Genomic DNA, 15,730 nt, shown 5'->3' with positions numbered 1-15,730 from the left:
GAAATCTTCTCGCCAGTTGTGAAAATGACATCCATTCGAGTAGTTTTGGGACTAGCGGCCAGTTTGAATTTGGAACTTGAACAGATGGATGTGAAGACGACATTTCTCCATGGTGATCTGAAGGAAAAAATTTACATGGAGCAGCCAGAAGGTTTTGAAGTCAAGAGGAAAGAAAACTTAGTCTGCAGATTGAAAAAGAGTCTTTACGGCCTCAAACAAGCGCCGAGACAGTGGTACAAGAAGTTTGACTCATTCATGGTGGGTCATGAATACAAGAGAACTGCTGCAGACCAGTGTGTTTATGTCAAAAAATTTCTCGGTTGAAACTTCATCATACTCTTGCTCTATGTTGATGACATGCTAATTGTTGGACAGGACGCCACAACAATCAGATCACTAAAGAAGGTGTTATCACAGTCCTTTGACATGAAGGACCTAGGCCCTACACAACAAATTTTGGGCATGAAAATTTTCCGTGACAAGAAAGCCAAGAAGTTGTGGCTGTCATAGGAGAAGTATGTTGAACGGGTGATTGAGAAGTTCAACATGAAAGATGCCAAGTCAGTTAGTACTCCGCTGGCTAATCATTTCAAGATGAGCAAGAGTTTTTGTCCTTCCTCTACAAAAGAAAGAGAAGAGATGGAGGCTATTCCTTACTCATCCACCATAAGGAGTTTAATGTATGCAATGGTGTCCACCTGACCAAATATTGCTCATGTTGTTGGAGTTGTGAATAGATTCTTTTCCAATCCAAGAAAAGAGCATTGGGAAGCAGTCAAGTGGATTCTGAGGTACCTCAAGGGTACGGCAAAAATGTGTTTGTGCTTTAGAGATGCTAAACCAGTCTTGGAAGGCTATACTGATTCAGATATGGCAGGCGATCTTAATGGTAAGAAATCTACATCAGGATTTATGTTAACTTTCGTAGGGGGAGCTGTGTCTTGGCAGTCCAAACTGCAGAAGTGTGTTGCTTTATCCACAATCGAGGCAGAGTATATTGCAGTAGTGGAAGCTGGGAAAGAGATGTTGTGGTTAAAGCAGTTTCTCCAAGAGTTGGGGTTAAAGTAAGAAAAGTTCACGGTACATTGTGATAGCCAGAGTGCCATAGACCTGAGCAAGATTTCAATGTACCATTCTCGCAGAAAGCACATTGATGATCGGTATCATTGGATACGCGAAGTGATGGGAAAGCAATTATTGGAACTAATCAAGATCCACACAGATAAGAATCTAGCTAACATGCTTACAAAGGTGGTCTCAAGTGACAAACTTGAAATTTGTAGAGACATTGCTGGGATGGACTTCAAGTGAGAAGTCAGTCATGCATGTGGGCATGGAGGGGGAGAATTGTTAGCTCCAACCCCATGCATGGAGAAGAGAGAGTCAAGGAAGAGTGGCGTATGAGGACCTCCACCACAAGTGCAAGTCTGAGCTGGGTATCTGAAAAACTCTCCATTCTCTTTACGTTGTTGCCTTTGTTGATTCTCACCATTAACCATTAAAGAATGTAGAAATTTTGGGTGGGATTTTCCTCCCTCTCCCTCACTCTCTTTGTGTTTAAATAGAGATGGGAGGGAAAGTGTGAGTGTATCAGAAAAACAGAGAGTTGTGAGAAGTGTATAAAAACTTTGTGTTGAGTAGAGAGAGTGAGATACTCTTCCTCCTCCGTTTTGTATTTTTTGCTCTGTTTTAGTGAAAATTCTCATTTCTACTCTGTGGACATAGGCATTGGGCCGAACCATGTAAATATTGTGTTCTCTGTATGTGTAAAATCATTTTCTAGGTGTGTTTGATCCTAACAATGCAGCCACAGTTAATTTCCATTCCCAGAGAAAATAAACAAAGCAACATAAACATGACAGAAATTTTTTTAATAATTGCTAAAAATTACATATAGATGTAAAATATAGCCAGAGAAAATTCAAAAAAGAAACATAAATCTAGCAAGCACAGAAGATGAAAATGATAGAGAAAATTAAACATGGCAAGCCAGAGAAAATTTCCATTCCATAATATGAAAATGCCAGAGAAATTGATAGACACAACCAGAGAAAATTAAACATGACAGACACACACAAGGGAGAAAAGTGATGTGGCTAGAAAAAATTATAAATACCAGAGAAACATAGACACAGACAAGAGAGTAAAATTATATATAAATGTAAAATATAGCTAGAGAAAATTCATCAAAAAAAAAACATAAATTTAGCAAGCACGGAAAATGAAAATGCCTGAGAAAATTACACATTTCAAAGAAAATTAAAATGCCAGAGAAATTTATAGAGCAGAGAGATATGAATGAATTGAATTTGAAAATTACATAGGGAAATTAACCATGCTGAAGAAAATAGGGAAATAAACAGAAACAAATGGGGAATAAACATGCTAGAGAAAATTCAAAGAAGAAACATAGATTAAGCAAATGTCAGAGAAATTTTGAAACCAGAGAAATTTATAGACAAAATCACACAACAATCTTCAAGAATAGGTTCAAAACGCAAAGAAATAACATTTTTCAAATTCATGTAGCTTTTATTACAAAATTGAAACCCTAATTAATGGAAGGTTAATATAAAATACAATTAGCTGTGTTTCTAGAGAAAAACTCATTGGATTGTAGAAAAACTTACCAGAGTGAGTATGAAACCCTAATTACGAACTGATATGGCCTGAGATGAAGATACACTGTGATGAAGATGAACTGAGATGACGATGAATAGTGAAAACGGGTCACAGAATTTGTGAGGAAGGAATGAAAAAGATTTTTGTAGAAGATAATGAAACCCTAATGTCGATAGTGAAGATGATTCGGAAACCCTAATTCGACTCTTCTCTTACTCGTGAAGATGGTTGGACGTGAAGAACTGAACTGATCAGTCATCGGAATCTAGTTCAGCTTCCCTGTTGATTGTGAAGGGTATTTTGGTCCAAGAAGTAATAAAAAAGCGCGCGTTTTTAGTTGAGGGATCTGAGACATCATTCTTTTTTTTTTTTGTATCTTTTATCCTCTAAATTACTATTATTAGGGATCTTAAAAAAAATTCCTCATTTATTTTATGACTTAAATATATGACTTTTTTACATTGTTCATGATACACTAGTTACACACAATACTTTCTTTTCGATTTTACTCGAAATTAATTGTAAAATTTCATGTGAAATACTTTTGTAATAATTTATTTAAGTTTTTGTACTAAATATTAAGTCAAAAATTATTATTATCTTCTTATTGTTGGTTATGGAAAAAAAAAATTAAAGTTGTAATTAATAAGTGCCCTTTCTGATTTAGTTTCCTGGCTCCGCCACTGCGTGTCCCCTTGGGTTTTGGAATTTTTTTTTCCAAACAAAAACAAAATATTTTAAATAAAAATATTATTTAGAGTGAAATGTCAATGAAAATTTTTAAATTATGAGAACAATAATTGTTGTTTTGACTGAAAATAAAGAGACTATGATAAGTCATATTATTATCTATGAAAATTTCAATATAATGGTGGTGTCCATCATTATTGGCATGCAAATATAATTAATCTTAATGAAAATATAAAATTTATTGAATTGTTAGTTACATTTGACACGTGGAGTTTATCCTTCATGTGTTTTTTTACTATTGGTTGGTAATATCACATGTCAATGATGACGTGATATTACTATTATATTGAATTTTTACTCAAATTTTGTGTATAAAAAATTAATTTATCATTATATAATTTATTTTAAAACTTATATCCATGACTTCTTTTTTTTATATTGTTCATAATACATTAGTTACAAATAACAGCTTGTTTGGTTTCAATTTTCTGAAAACAATTTTCAGAAAATTCTACCTTCTTATTTTTCGTGTTTTTTTTGTTTTTGATGAATTTTTTTAATATTTTAAGCAATTTTTTTAATTTTTAGATATACCTAACATAAATATACCTAAAAAATAAAAAATTTGTGAAAAAAAACCTTTTAAAAATTCACTAAATACAAAAAAAAAATACGAGAATTCAGTACTTTTTTGTATTTTTACGTATTTATTAATTTTTTAAAATATTTTTTCACAATTTTTTTACTTTTTAGATACATCTAAGTAAAGTGCATCTAAAAAACTAAAAAAAATGTTTAAAATTTTAAAAATATTCACTAAAAACAAAAAACCACGAAAAACAAAAAACTCAATTTTTAAAAAACTTAATCCAGAAAACTCAAACCAAACACACTGATATTTTTTTTTTATTTTTTATCTTTCTTGAAGTCAATCGTAAAAATTTATGTAAAATATTTTATATAAAAAATTTCAATATTGTAATTGATAAGTATCCCTCTGATTTAATTTCTTAACTCCGCCACTAATTATTTGTATTGTTATAACCTTTGTGTTTTTTTGTATGTATAAGCCATGTGCACTTCGGCTATACATGTAAGGAAACCGATTGATAAATAGGGTCAGTAAAGATTCATTCTCATGTCTCATTCACCAAACAGCATTATCAAGAAACCTCGTAGAATAGAAAAATGTACAATTGGATTGGCTTGGGACCTAAAAAACATATGCAAGTTGTAGCTGTTTATTCTGGCAGTCTTGCTTCACAAGTTCAAAAGATGTAGAAGAAACACGATGTGATAATTGTGAAATACAAAAGTGGTGGTGAAGCTGGTTTGGAAATAACTATTTTAGTTATTTTTTGGTTTTTTTACAAAAAAAAAATATGTAAAGAAATAAAGAGAATGATTTGATAATTACTGATTTTTTTGAATTTTTGACTAAAAACCAATTATCCCAAACAGTTTTAGGTCACTCATGGTTTGGACAAGTTGGACTTTGGTATGCCCTCAATTTTGTTTTTATGCGTAGAGAAAAAATATGACCATTTAAGGGTTGTTTGAGAATTGATTTTTTTTATTATTTTTTAGTAATTTTATAAATTCTTTTTAAAAAAATATGTAAAAAATTAAAAATAATTAATTAATATAATAATTTTTGATTTTTTAACTAAAATATCTCATTCCTAAACGAGGCCTTACTGGTTTATTGATGTGTCAATAATAAGCACAAAATGCAGTTATTTGAATCTCCATTTTTTTGTAACCAAAAGCACAATAAGCACTCTCCAGTTGGAACATTTGGCTAAGACGCATCCCAAGACGAGGTGAGAGAGTACATGTAGAAGCGTGTTGCTGAGCTCCGTAGGTTCACCACGAAACTCACATTAATAATTTGAATCGTTCAATATGTAGATCTCGTCAAGTACTCCATTCTTGCAAAAAAATTGTTGGGATCGGGGATCTCGCCCAAGACCTTATAGAAATTATACCAAGCAGAAAAACACACCCACACTCAAGGAGACACCATATTTAACGTGGTTCAGCCTCAATGCCTACGTCTACGGTCCGTCGCTCACACCGAGAGAGACGGTCTCTCCGCCTCACATCTCTCACTCTCTTTGGTTGCTCTTTTTTCTCACAATTAAACTCTTCCCTCAGCCTCCATTTATACACTAACAGAATGGTGGAGAGCTTGGTTGTCCTGCACATGGCCAGCTCCTTCTCCACATGCTGCAGCTTTTTTCACATGGCAAACACATGGGAAATGATCGCCTTTGTGACTTTGTAGGTTGGCAAGCTTGTGCACTCACATGTAAAGGGAATCACCCCTCACATGGGGTGATATCCAACAAATCACCCCCTCAACCCATGTGAGGTGATTCACTGCACACACTGCTGTTAATCTTGTCACACCCAAAATCCAACATAATCTGCATCTCATCACTGAGACACTATTGCACCCCCTGAAGCTAGAGATAATACACCAAAGATACAAGAGGAGGAGGGAATCCTACATCCTCAACTCAACTCACACCACTCTTTGATTTGAAGAGAGCCTCTGCTCCTATCTCCCACAGATCTCTTCCACACTTTCTGTCTCGGATGTCTTCACTTGCTATGTTTGAACTTGCGTAACCAAGATATCCGACACCCCCTGATTGGATGTCCTGCACCCCCTGCTGGGATGCTCTTGGCCGTCACGCATTACCTCACAGGACCAGTCATTGGAGCAATAGAAAACTCGTCGTTTATCCCATCAACGTCCTCGGTTTTCTTTGCTCGGAGCTCTTCCTCTGAACTATTAGCCTTTGCCCTCTGCACTTCTGAACAACCTCCTAGCGTTTCCACATACGCTCGTTGTCTGTGCCTTTGCAATCCTTGATTTGCTGTTCAGTAGATTAATGGTTGACAGTAGCTCCATCTGTCAAAGCATCGTCAGCTATGCAATTCCTTGCATAGTGCTCGCACCCATGGCTTCTGGTCTCCTTGCGTCGAGCTCGCCTGAGAGATCCGCATCAACTCTATCCTCCGCTGCCATGGAAATAAAGAAACCATCATAGAGAAAAGAGACTTGCCCCTTCTTGGCGCGCACTTTTGCGTTTTATCCGTCTCAATTTCTCTATCTGGAAGTTCTTGTGAACATTCAACAACCCGCGGCTGCACACTCCTCTTGCGCCTCTGTACGACACTCTATTGTACCCTTCCACTGCTGTACGTCTGCATTTGTGCTTCTGCGCTTAGTATGCTCCTCTGCAACTATTGTTCTACACGTCCACATACCACCAGTATCTACTCGTATGCAGTAGCTTCAACAGCCACAGCATTTTCCTGAGCCTGAACTAGTTGCCAAATCATCTATCCGTCGATGAATGGTCTTTTTGATTGAACCAAATCTTCCGATCAACTCCGGAGATAATCATCTATGCAATCCTCTGATTGCCCCTGACCAATCATGATCTCCCTCAATTTGCCATTTGATCAAGCCTGATCTCCTCTGGTCTTCAATGATATATCTCGATTTGTATCTAGTTGTCCAATCTGGTCAGAGTTTTCCCATTCTAACCTCTTCAGTGAATCCGCAGCGTTCCACAATATTCGGCAACCTTCCTTCGACTATTGAAGATGACAAACTCTCATGTTTTGACAATCTTTAAAAACCATTCAGAATTTCACTATTCTGACCTCGCGGTTGTGTCCGGAACGGTCCATTTAGCTAGGACCAACCTTCGCTGCACTTTCGGGGACCTCACTGAAAAACATCCCCGAAACCTGGGCCACACCACAATTTTCTGAAAATTCTGGACCAAATTGCAATTTTCAGAAGTTCAGGGAATATTCCGTCCACTGCACCTAACGCCGTCTGCCACTTTAATCTGCCTTCTTTTTACAGAAACTCCAATTCCAAAATCCGACCATACGGATGTGTCCAAAATACTCCAAATAGTTGGAAAGCACTATTGGATCATCAGAAACAGACCCCGAATGGCTTAGATCAAGCCAAAACATTTTGGACGCCTCAGATCTACGGCTGCACCTTAACCGCGAAGCACTAGATCCTCTTTTCCTGCGGCTGCACCTTCGCCGCGTAGCACTGGATCCCTCCTCCTTGTGATGACGTGGCGTTGACTAGCTGTCACATGCCGTTGACTGGCGGCCACGTGGCGCTGATTGAACTGATAACATGGCAGCCACGTGCCAGTCCCTGGCTGACGTGGTGCTGACTGGTCGATGACGTGGCGATGACTGGGCGCCACGTGTCTCGTCTTCTTCCTTCCCCACGCGTGGGACGCGTGCACGCGTCTGTGACGACGCTCCGTCTCACTACACGGCGCGTGAACGCGCGTGCTAAGACTGGGACTCACTCGCTATGTTCAGGTGGCGCGTGAGAGAGCGTCCCGCCTCTTCTGGGGCTCTGCTTTGCATGTTTGGACTCCTCTCGTCGAGACCTTGCTCCTGGTATGCTGAAAACCTGATTTCGAGCAATTTGATTTCTAGACAGTTTCGAAAATCACATTGTTTTTGTTCCGAAACGCCACCGACGAGGCTCTGATACCACTTGTTGGGATCAGGGAACCCGCCCAAGACCTTATAGAAATTATACCAAGCAGAAAAACACACCCACACTCAAGGAGACACTATATTTAACGTGGTTCGGTCTCAATGCCTACGTCCACGGAAGAGTAGCCAGTTATCACCATAACAATTGAGAGATTACAGAAAGATTACAATAGAGGAGGAGCTCACACTCTCCTCACTCACCCACTCACCCATCTCCTTCGCTCACACCAAGAGAGATGGTCTCTCCATCTCACATCTCTCACTCTCTTTGGTTGGCCTTTTTTTCTCTCAATTAAACTCTCCCCTCAGCCTCCATTTATACACTAACAGAATGGTGGAGAGCTTGGCTATCCTGCACATGGCCAACTCCTTCTCCACATGCTGCAACTTCTTTCACATGGCCAACACATGGGAAATGATCACCTTTGTGACTTTGTAGGTTGGCAAGCTTGTGCACTCACATGTGAAGAGAATTACCCCTCACATGGGGTGATATCCAACAAAAATTACGTTGATTGAATACTAATAACAACATAATCAGATTACATTTGTATCAACAATAAATATGATTTGAAAAATAAATTATTGACACAAATGTGATCTGATCAAGTGGTTATTAATATCCGATTAACATAATTTTTTTGCAAGAATGAAGCACTTCACAAGATCTACATATTGAACGATTCAAATTATCAATATGAGTTTCATGTCGTCCCTAGACACATGAGTATGACAAAACCATCCTACGAATTAAACAAGTAGGATGTTTTTGAGCCTGACCGGAAATATACTAACTCAGATCATGCAAATTTGATTACAACCTGGTGGACATGGTGCTTGTATTCAGAAGACATCTTGTTTCTTCTTTGTTTCAGCTAAAACAATAAAGATGTTTGGTACACATAGATGTTTTGAAAATAGATAAAATAAAAAAATAAAAAAAACATTTATGTTGAGTTGTTGGAAGAGGAGAGAGTTGCCGGAGGGCGGAGTGGCCAGGGGATGTTGGAGGTGAGGGGACAATGAAGATGCCGGATGAGGAAATGAAAAGTTATTTCATAAACAACTGAAAACACTTATTTATTTTTTTGTGGGTGAAAATTGCTACCAATTTTTCATGTAAAAGCCAACACACACACTTTTGGAAACAATTTACCAAACAAACTCCCTGTTTGGTTGATTTTTCAAAAGTAGTTTATTTTATTTTATTTATTTATTATTTTTTTTAATGAAATTTCAACCGTTTTTGAAAACTCATATTTTTTGCTCCTGTAGGAACCTAGAATTGTTATTATTTAAACATGGAATCTCATATTAAAACACTCCATATAAATAAAATGTGTGGAACTGTGAATATAAATAATTTCACAGAGATATGGTCACAACATATATAGTTTTCTTCTAGATAGCCAATAATCATCAAATGATATACACAACTGATATATACATTGTATCGGTTGATATATAATAGCAGTTTTCAGAATCGCCATGTTCTAAACGCCTTCACAAGCAATTTGGTTTGTAGTAAGAGCAAGAGGAGATACAAATTTTTATCTTCCAACAATTCCACTATCTGTTATACCATTTGTGGATGAGTCATCATCACCTTCAACAACCAAATCCATAATCATATCTACATTGATACTAATTGATTCCACTCGGTTTGTATTTGCTTCATTTTGATTCCCTCCAAATATTTTGGCCATGCCAAAGTTCGATATTTTTGGGTTCATCTCTTTGTCCAACAATATGTCGCTAGCTTTTACATCTTGGTGAATAATTCTGAGTCTTGGATCTCGATGAAGATCTAGAAGCCCTCGTGCTATTCCTTCAATAATGGAGAATCGCTTGTTCCAATCTAGTTGTGCTTGCTTGGCAGGGTCTGTCATGTTACAGAAACAAAATTTGAGTAGCTAGCAATATGAAAATGCCATAAACAATATAAAGACTTTCAAAAAGGTTACTCTCTTAAGCATGGTTTCAAATATCGGTAGATACATATCGAACCTTTGTCATTCAAATTCGATATAGCTGATTCACGACCGATACCATCGGTTCAGCTACTACAAAGATCATTTTTTCACCTGATGATTTTAAAAAATTCATGACTGTGACACTTAATACGTCACTAGATACTCCCAATACCACTAGACCAATGTTCCGATACTACCATACTGCTACTTAAAACTACACTCTTAAGTAGGATGGAAAGGGCGAAGAACTAACCAAAAAGAAAGAAATCCAAGCTTTTGTTAGGAATGTACTCGTAAAACAGTAACTTTTCTTCTCCTTCAATGCAATAATCCAAAAGCCAAACAAGATTTCTATGTTGTAATTTATCAAACAATATCATCTCATTCTTAAATTCCTCTAAGCCCTGCCCAGAACACCTTGAGAGCCTCTTGACAGCTCCTGTCCCCCTGGCAAAATTCCCTGGAAAAGAATAAAAAAAATTGTTTCATATTTACATGCTAACATAACTTTTATTAATCCTATATGATTTCCATGTAAATTCACCTTATATACAACTCCAAATCACCCTTGTCCGAGCTTATAATTATTCGCGAAGTTATTTGTGGAAGCTGCTACACAATTGAAATTGAACAACGGTAATTCTGGTCCACTTCCTCGTTTCCCTTCAATGGAAACAAGGTCATCCGAGCATGAAAAATCTGCTGAAAATTCACAACTTCTGCTCGCATCAAACGCTGCTAACACAATTTTGCTCTTGCACAATGATTTTGAGCACTCTGTTGATGGGTATTGATATGATAAAAGGAAGTTAATTAGCCATCATCAAGAAAAAGAAAGAAATTGACATTTCCCCATGAACTGCACTGTTAAACCTTACCTTTTATTTTTGCTCTGTACCTCCACAGTAGCCAAAGGAATACAACAAGGATGATTGTTCCTACTACTACAATTGTAATTATTGCAGCAGTTGATATTCTGTTTTTAACACCTACAGAGGAAAAAAACACAATATTGTGTCTTATTAAAATGCTTGAAAGTAAGAACAAATCTGCTTAATTAAATTTCAATTTTTTTTTTTTTTACCATAATTTGAAGTGTTTTTCTTTTTCATGAGATGTCATATATTTTTACTGTATACTCAGATTAAATGTAAGGGTTTTTTACGAAAGTGAAGGGCCGATATATATTATACTTTTCGGCTAGGGTTTCATTGTGTGATATTATAATTTTGTAGAGCAGTTGAGTTGAGAGGAGGTTTAAAACTTTCTAATTCTTATTACGCAGAGTGGATTTGATCTCCTCCCCTCCATGGACATAGGCACATTGCTGACCACGCATATTTTGTGTTAGGTGTATTTGCTTTGTTTGATTGGAACTATTTGATTTCTGCATAACAGAGAACCAATTATAGGAAAAGAAAAGAAAAAAAGAAAAAAAAAAAAAAAAAAAAAAACAGTTCTAAAGTTGAACAGAATTTTCTTACTTTCTGTTCTAATCAGAACTCCATTTGCCTGATCTGCATTTCTATTATGTGTGTCACTAACCAATACAGAATTCAGATACATATAAAATGTATTTTCCAGAAAACGAAAACACAACCAAACCGGCATCAAATTATACAAATCAATCTAAAGAAGGATAGATGACATACCTAATTCAGATTTAGCAAGACGCACATACAGTGTGTTCCCACCTTCTGTAAATTCCTCAACATCAACCAGATCACCACTCCACATCATGCACTGAATCCCCAACGACAAACGCAAATGCATTACACGAGCAATTTGTCAAACACTTATCCTCGCACTCCTCTATGTTCTCTGCTGCCACCGAGCTAGCAAAATCTGGAAAATTCACTCCCTCCACCCCCAAAAACCCGTCACCAAACTCGAAACCTCACTGCTTGGTTACTGTTAAATGAAAAGTATGTGAGATACATTTCATTATCCCCATCATTGTTAAACTTGAAACCATTGAAATAGGAAATTCTCATGGTAGGAATACCCAAGAAACTTAACCCATTCCAGTACCTGCTTCTCCAACTCCGGTTAGGCCCTTTCAATAACACAATTTGTGGGGATCTCATCGGATCAATGCCCATCGAGTAACTTCCTGGTGATGGATTGCCAACACGCATCCAGGAAGTGAAAATGCGATTTTGACGGGTTCAGGCATTTGTGTGCACTCTCATTCCAGGCAAAAATGTGTCTGTTGGATTGTTAAAGCTCTGCCACAAGGCCTTGTCAGTGTCGCCGACACTGTCATTGCTCAAAAGTATCAAGTTACCTGTATCCATTAGCATTGCAGTTGTGTTTATGGAAAAAATTGAAGCATTACTTGACCACATTGAACTGCCAATGCCATCTAAAACCATTAGATTACCATTGTTTCCAATTGCTAGTATTCCATTTTTATCTCTGATTGGACTATCTCTGTTTGCAACCCATATAACAGTTTGCACAGAAATGTTGGTGTACCAAATTGCAAAGTATTGAAAGGTTGAATTTGGAGGAGAAAAGAAACCCAGAACAAAGTTTTGTCTTGAAGAGACAATGGTTTGGCCATTTTTTTAACAATTGGGTTTGTGTGATTGTGTTGGTTGCTTCACAAAACAGAGCAAAACCATAGGAAATGTACAAGAGTAAGGTGAGATGAACAATTATGTTTCCAGAACTAAAAAAAATTGCTCTGTTTTTTCCCAAATTAAAAAAAAATAAATAAATAAAATAAATAAAAAAATTCCAGCATATGATTCACCAAATGCTGGGGAAAACTGACAGCTCTATTTTTTCCTTTTGTTTGTCTGCTTGGCATTTCGCCCGCATTGCACTAAAAACAAAAATTAAAATAAAATAATGTGCTTCTAAACAATCGAACTTACTGGATTCATAGTGATAAAAGCTGAAATTCCAAGTATAATAACAACATATCTAATTCAAGCATATGAGAGAGTTTTTGTTAAAGGTTTCGTGATCTTTAGCTTTTGCTTTTCTGCCCTTAATTTCAGGTTTCTTTTCTTTCTCTGAAATGCAAATTTGTGGGGATGATTACAGTTTATGGCAGATGGCAATCTCTTTTATCTTTTTCATTTGAATTTTATACACTTGTGTGTTTGATAAATGCTCTTTAGTTCTTTCCTTTTGCTTCTAAGCTTTTGATGATAATTATACTCTTTTTATGATTTTAAAATTTATAATTTGTTCATACTATAGAGCCATAAGTTAGACGCAGGAGCAACCTCCAAAAAGTGAATCTTCGTCAAACACACAGTAATCTGATAATTAAATAATTTGTTTTTCTTAAAAGTTGGGATTGATATCTTTGTGTAATTTTGTGTAATCTGATAATTAAATAATTTGTTTTTCTTAAAAGTTGGGATTGATATCTTTGTGTAATTTTGTGTAATTAAAAAGTACAATAAAATTTGGGATGGTTGGGGTTGGGTTGATTTGGCTTCTCTAGAATTTTTTTCATAGTTCTAATGTGGATCCTCTTCTGGGATGGGTGGATGGATGGATACTCATGAATTATGTGTTGGAGAAAAATAGTTGAATAAGAAATTGCTTCATAAATGTGTATATAACTCACACATTTAAGACTCATCAGTTTTACAAAATTAATTGGGCAGTTTTGCTAGCATTAGTTGCCAACCTTGATGGCTAGAGGCTCCTCCCCTCTCCCCCATGGTGTATTAAAGGAGGCCCTATTCCTTGAAAAGATATATATAATTTTTCCTTGACATCCATACACTGTCAGTCTACTTCTCCTATAATTTTCTTCCTGAGAGAGAGTGCTGCCGTTGTCCGTTCGCTAAGCTAATCAGAAGGTGCTTCTGTTGTAGCTGGTAAAAACCGTCGTATCCTGGGAAGTAGACGCCGGCGTACCTCCAGCACCCAACGGTGAGGCGGCGAATCTATTTTAAGGAGACTGGTGTATCACACAGGCTTCGGTTTGCTTCCTTTAACCATTTTATATTTTATCTGTATTTTATTCAGCATGTTATTTTCCTGGGATTGAAGGTTTGTCTTGTTCATCTCATAATTTTGCGATATGCAATGTGAAATTATGTAATGTGAGTAGTTTTTCCCAACAAGCTTAAAATAGATTCGACGTTTATCATAGAATTAGATTAATAGATTCATAGGTGTGTGTAATAATTTTGCATGCAATTGGCCACTGGTAGTACTAGCGAGTTAATTGGTTTATTAGATGCATGTACACAGGGTTAAGCTTTTGATTTTGCCATTTAGTGTATGCTACTATTTGGTCTTCCCATGGCATGGAATAGGCCACTGTTATCAATAGGGAAGAAAAGTTCCATTGGTACAACGTTAATTCACTGTATTTTCTAATTAATTTATTAATTTATGATGTACCGGTTCATGCCTTGTATTTCTAGATTTACATGCTTCTAGTTCATATGCTTCTAGTTTACAATATAAATTACATGTTCATTCGGGTTTAATTTTTAGTGTAATTTACATTTCTAGCATGTTTATGAGGTAGTAAATTTTCATGTAACTTGTACCTATTAATCTTTAATTTAGGTGTGGAGTTGTAAAGTTTATAACTTGCTTATATTTAAATTCATGTTAATTTCTCTAGAATTATTTGCATGTTAATCATGTCATTTGCAATTCTTGCCTAGTAATGTGATTTAAGTATTTAGAAGTTATAAAATGTTTGTAACTTGCCTCAATTAATTACATGTTTAGTGTACCATAAGTTCATATGTAACCTTTACCAATTTAAAATATGGTTTAATTATATTTAATTTAGGTCAGTAACTTATATAGTTAATTACATGTTTATTATGTAATTAATTTTTTACAGTTTTGTTTAATTTAAATTCTAGATGTGTAACTTAATGGTTGGTTTTAATCTTTACTTACAGTTATTTATTAGTTTGTTTGCTAGTATCCTCCCCTTCAATCACTACTTTGCCAAAAGCAAAGAAAAGCTGAGGGAGATTTTGTTGTATTTTGCTACTAACTCTTTATTGCAGGAATACCTATGGAAATGGAAAAAAGGATTAATTTGAACTAAATATTTGAAGCAATTGTTTTCTTGAGTGTTCATTTGTGGTTATTCACCAATATGTATTGCACGTTTTATTTGCTTGTAATTATTGTAGCAATTTTGTTGTAATTGCTTGTACAGTTTGGAACTTGGTGTGTTTAACCTAGTTCATCCCTTGGAAAATTTAATTCTTAAAGTTGTTTCCCATGGACTAGGAGTCAACATGCTCTTGAAAGTTTTGTCTAAGGTTAACTGGGTTTTAAGTGGGACCGGTGTGACCCCTCCAGTCTTCCTGGAAACTTTCTGACCATGTTCGATTCTAGGTTGCGTGGTGAGACTAGTTTTGAATTAAATTTCCAATTGTGGGATTTTCTAGTGTTAAGTTTGATTTCTGAAAATACAGAATAGTGAAAATTCTGCTGTAATTTTTCAAAAATGGCAGCTGTCTCTGATGCTGCTACTGCTGTTGCTAACGTTGGTGGGGATCTGAACCCCGGGGTGACTGGCTTGCCAACCCCTACTGTGACCTCTGTGGTCAATCCTCCTGTTGTTACTCCGGCTGTTCCGGGAGGACCGCTCAATCATCACGAGCGCCCGGAGAAGTTCACGGGAGTGAATTTCAAGAGATGGCAGCAGAAGATGCTATTTTATTTGACTACTCTAAGCCTTGCGAGGTTTCTAAGTGAAGATGTACCAGCCGTAGAGGAGAATGAGCAAGATAAACAAAAGCTCATGGCTCTGGATGCTTGGAAACAAGCAGACTTCTTATGCTGGAATTACATTCTGAACGGCTTGGCGGATCCGCTTTTCAACGTGTTCTATGCCAAGAAATCGGCTAAGGAGTTGTGGGATGCCTTGGACAAAAAGT

The 15,730-nt window shown here is 36.4% G+C and overlaps 1 long non-coding RNA gene across 1 annotated transcript; it reads right to left on the bottom strand.

The window, feature by feature from the left end:
• Positions 1 to 9,326: 9,326 nt before the first annotated feature.
• On the bottom strand, positions 9,327 to 13,175 carry LOC114303216 (uncharacterized). Its single transcript, XR_014341268.1, has 3 exons — positions 10,387 to 13,175; positions 10,096 to 10,302; positions 9,327 to 9,751 (listed from the first exon to the last, which is right to left on the bottom strand). It is a non-coding gene; the product is annotated as an uncharacterized LOC114303216 (long non-coding RNA).
• Between the last annotated feature and the right edge of the window lie 2,555 nt (positions 13,176 to 15,730).

This window comes from Camellia sinensis, chromosome 9 (genome assembly GCF_055761805.1).
Source record: "Camellia sinensis isolate YWXY chromosome 9, ASM5576180v1, whole genome shotgun sequence".
NCBI lineage: Eukaryota > Viridiplantae > Streptophyta > Magnoliopsida > Ericales > Theaceae > Camellia > Camellia sinensis.
Note: the sequence above shows the minus strand (reverse complement) of the source record. Positions and strands in the feature narration are given on the sequence as shown.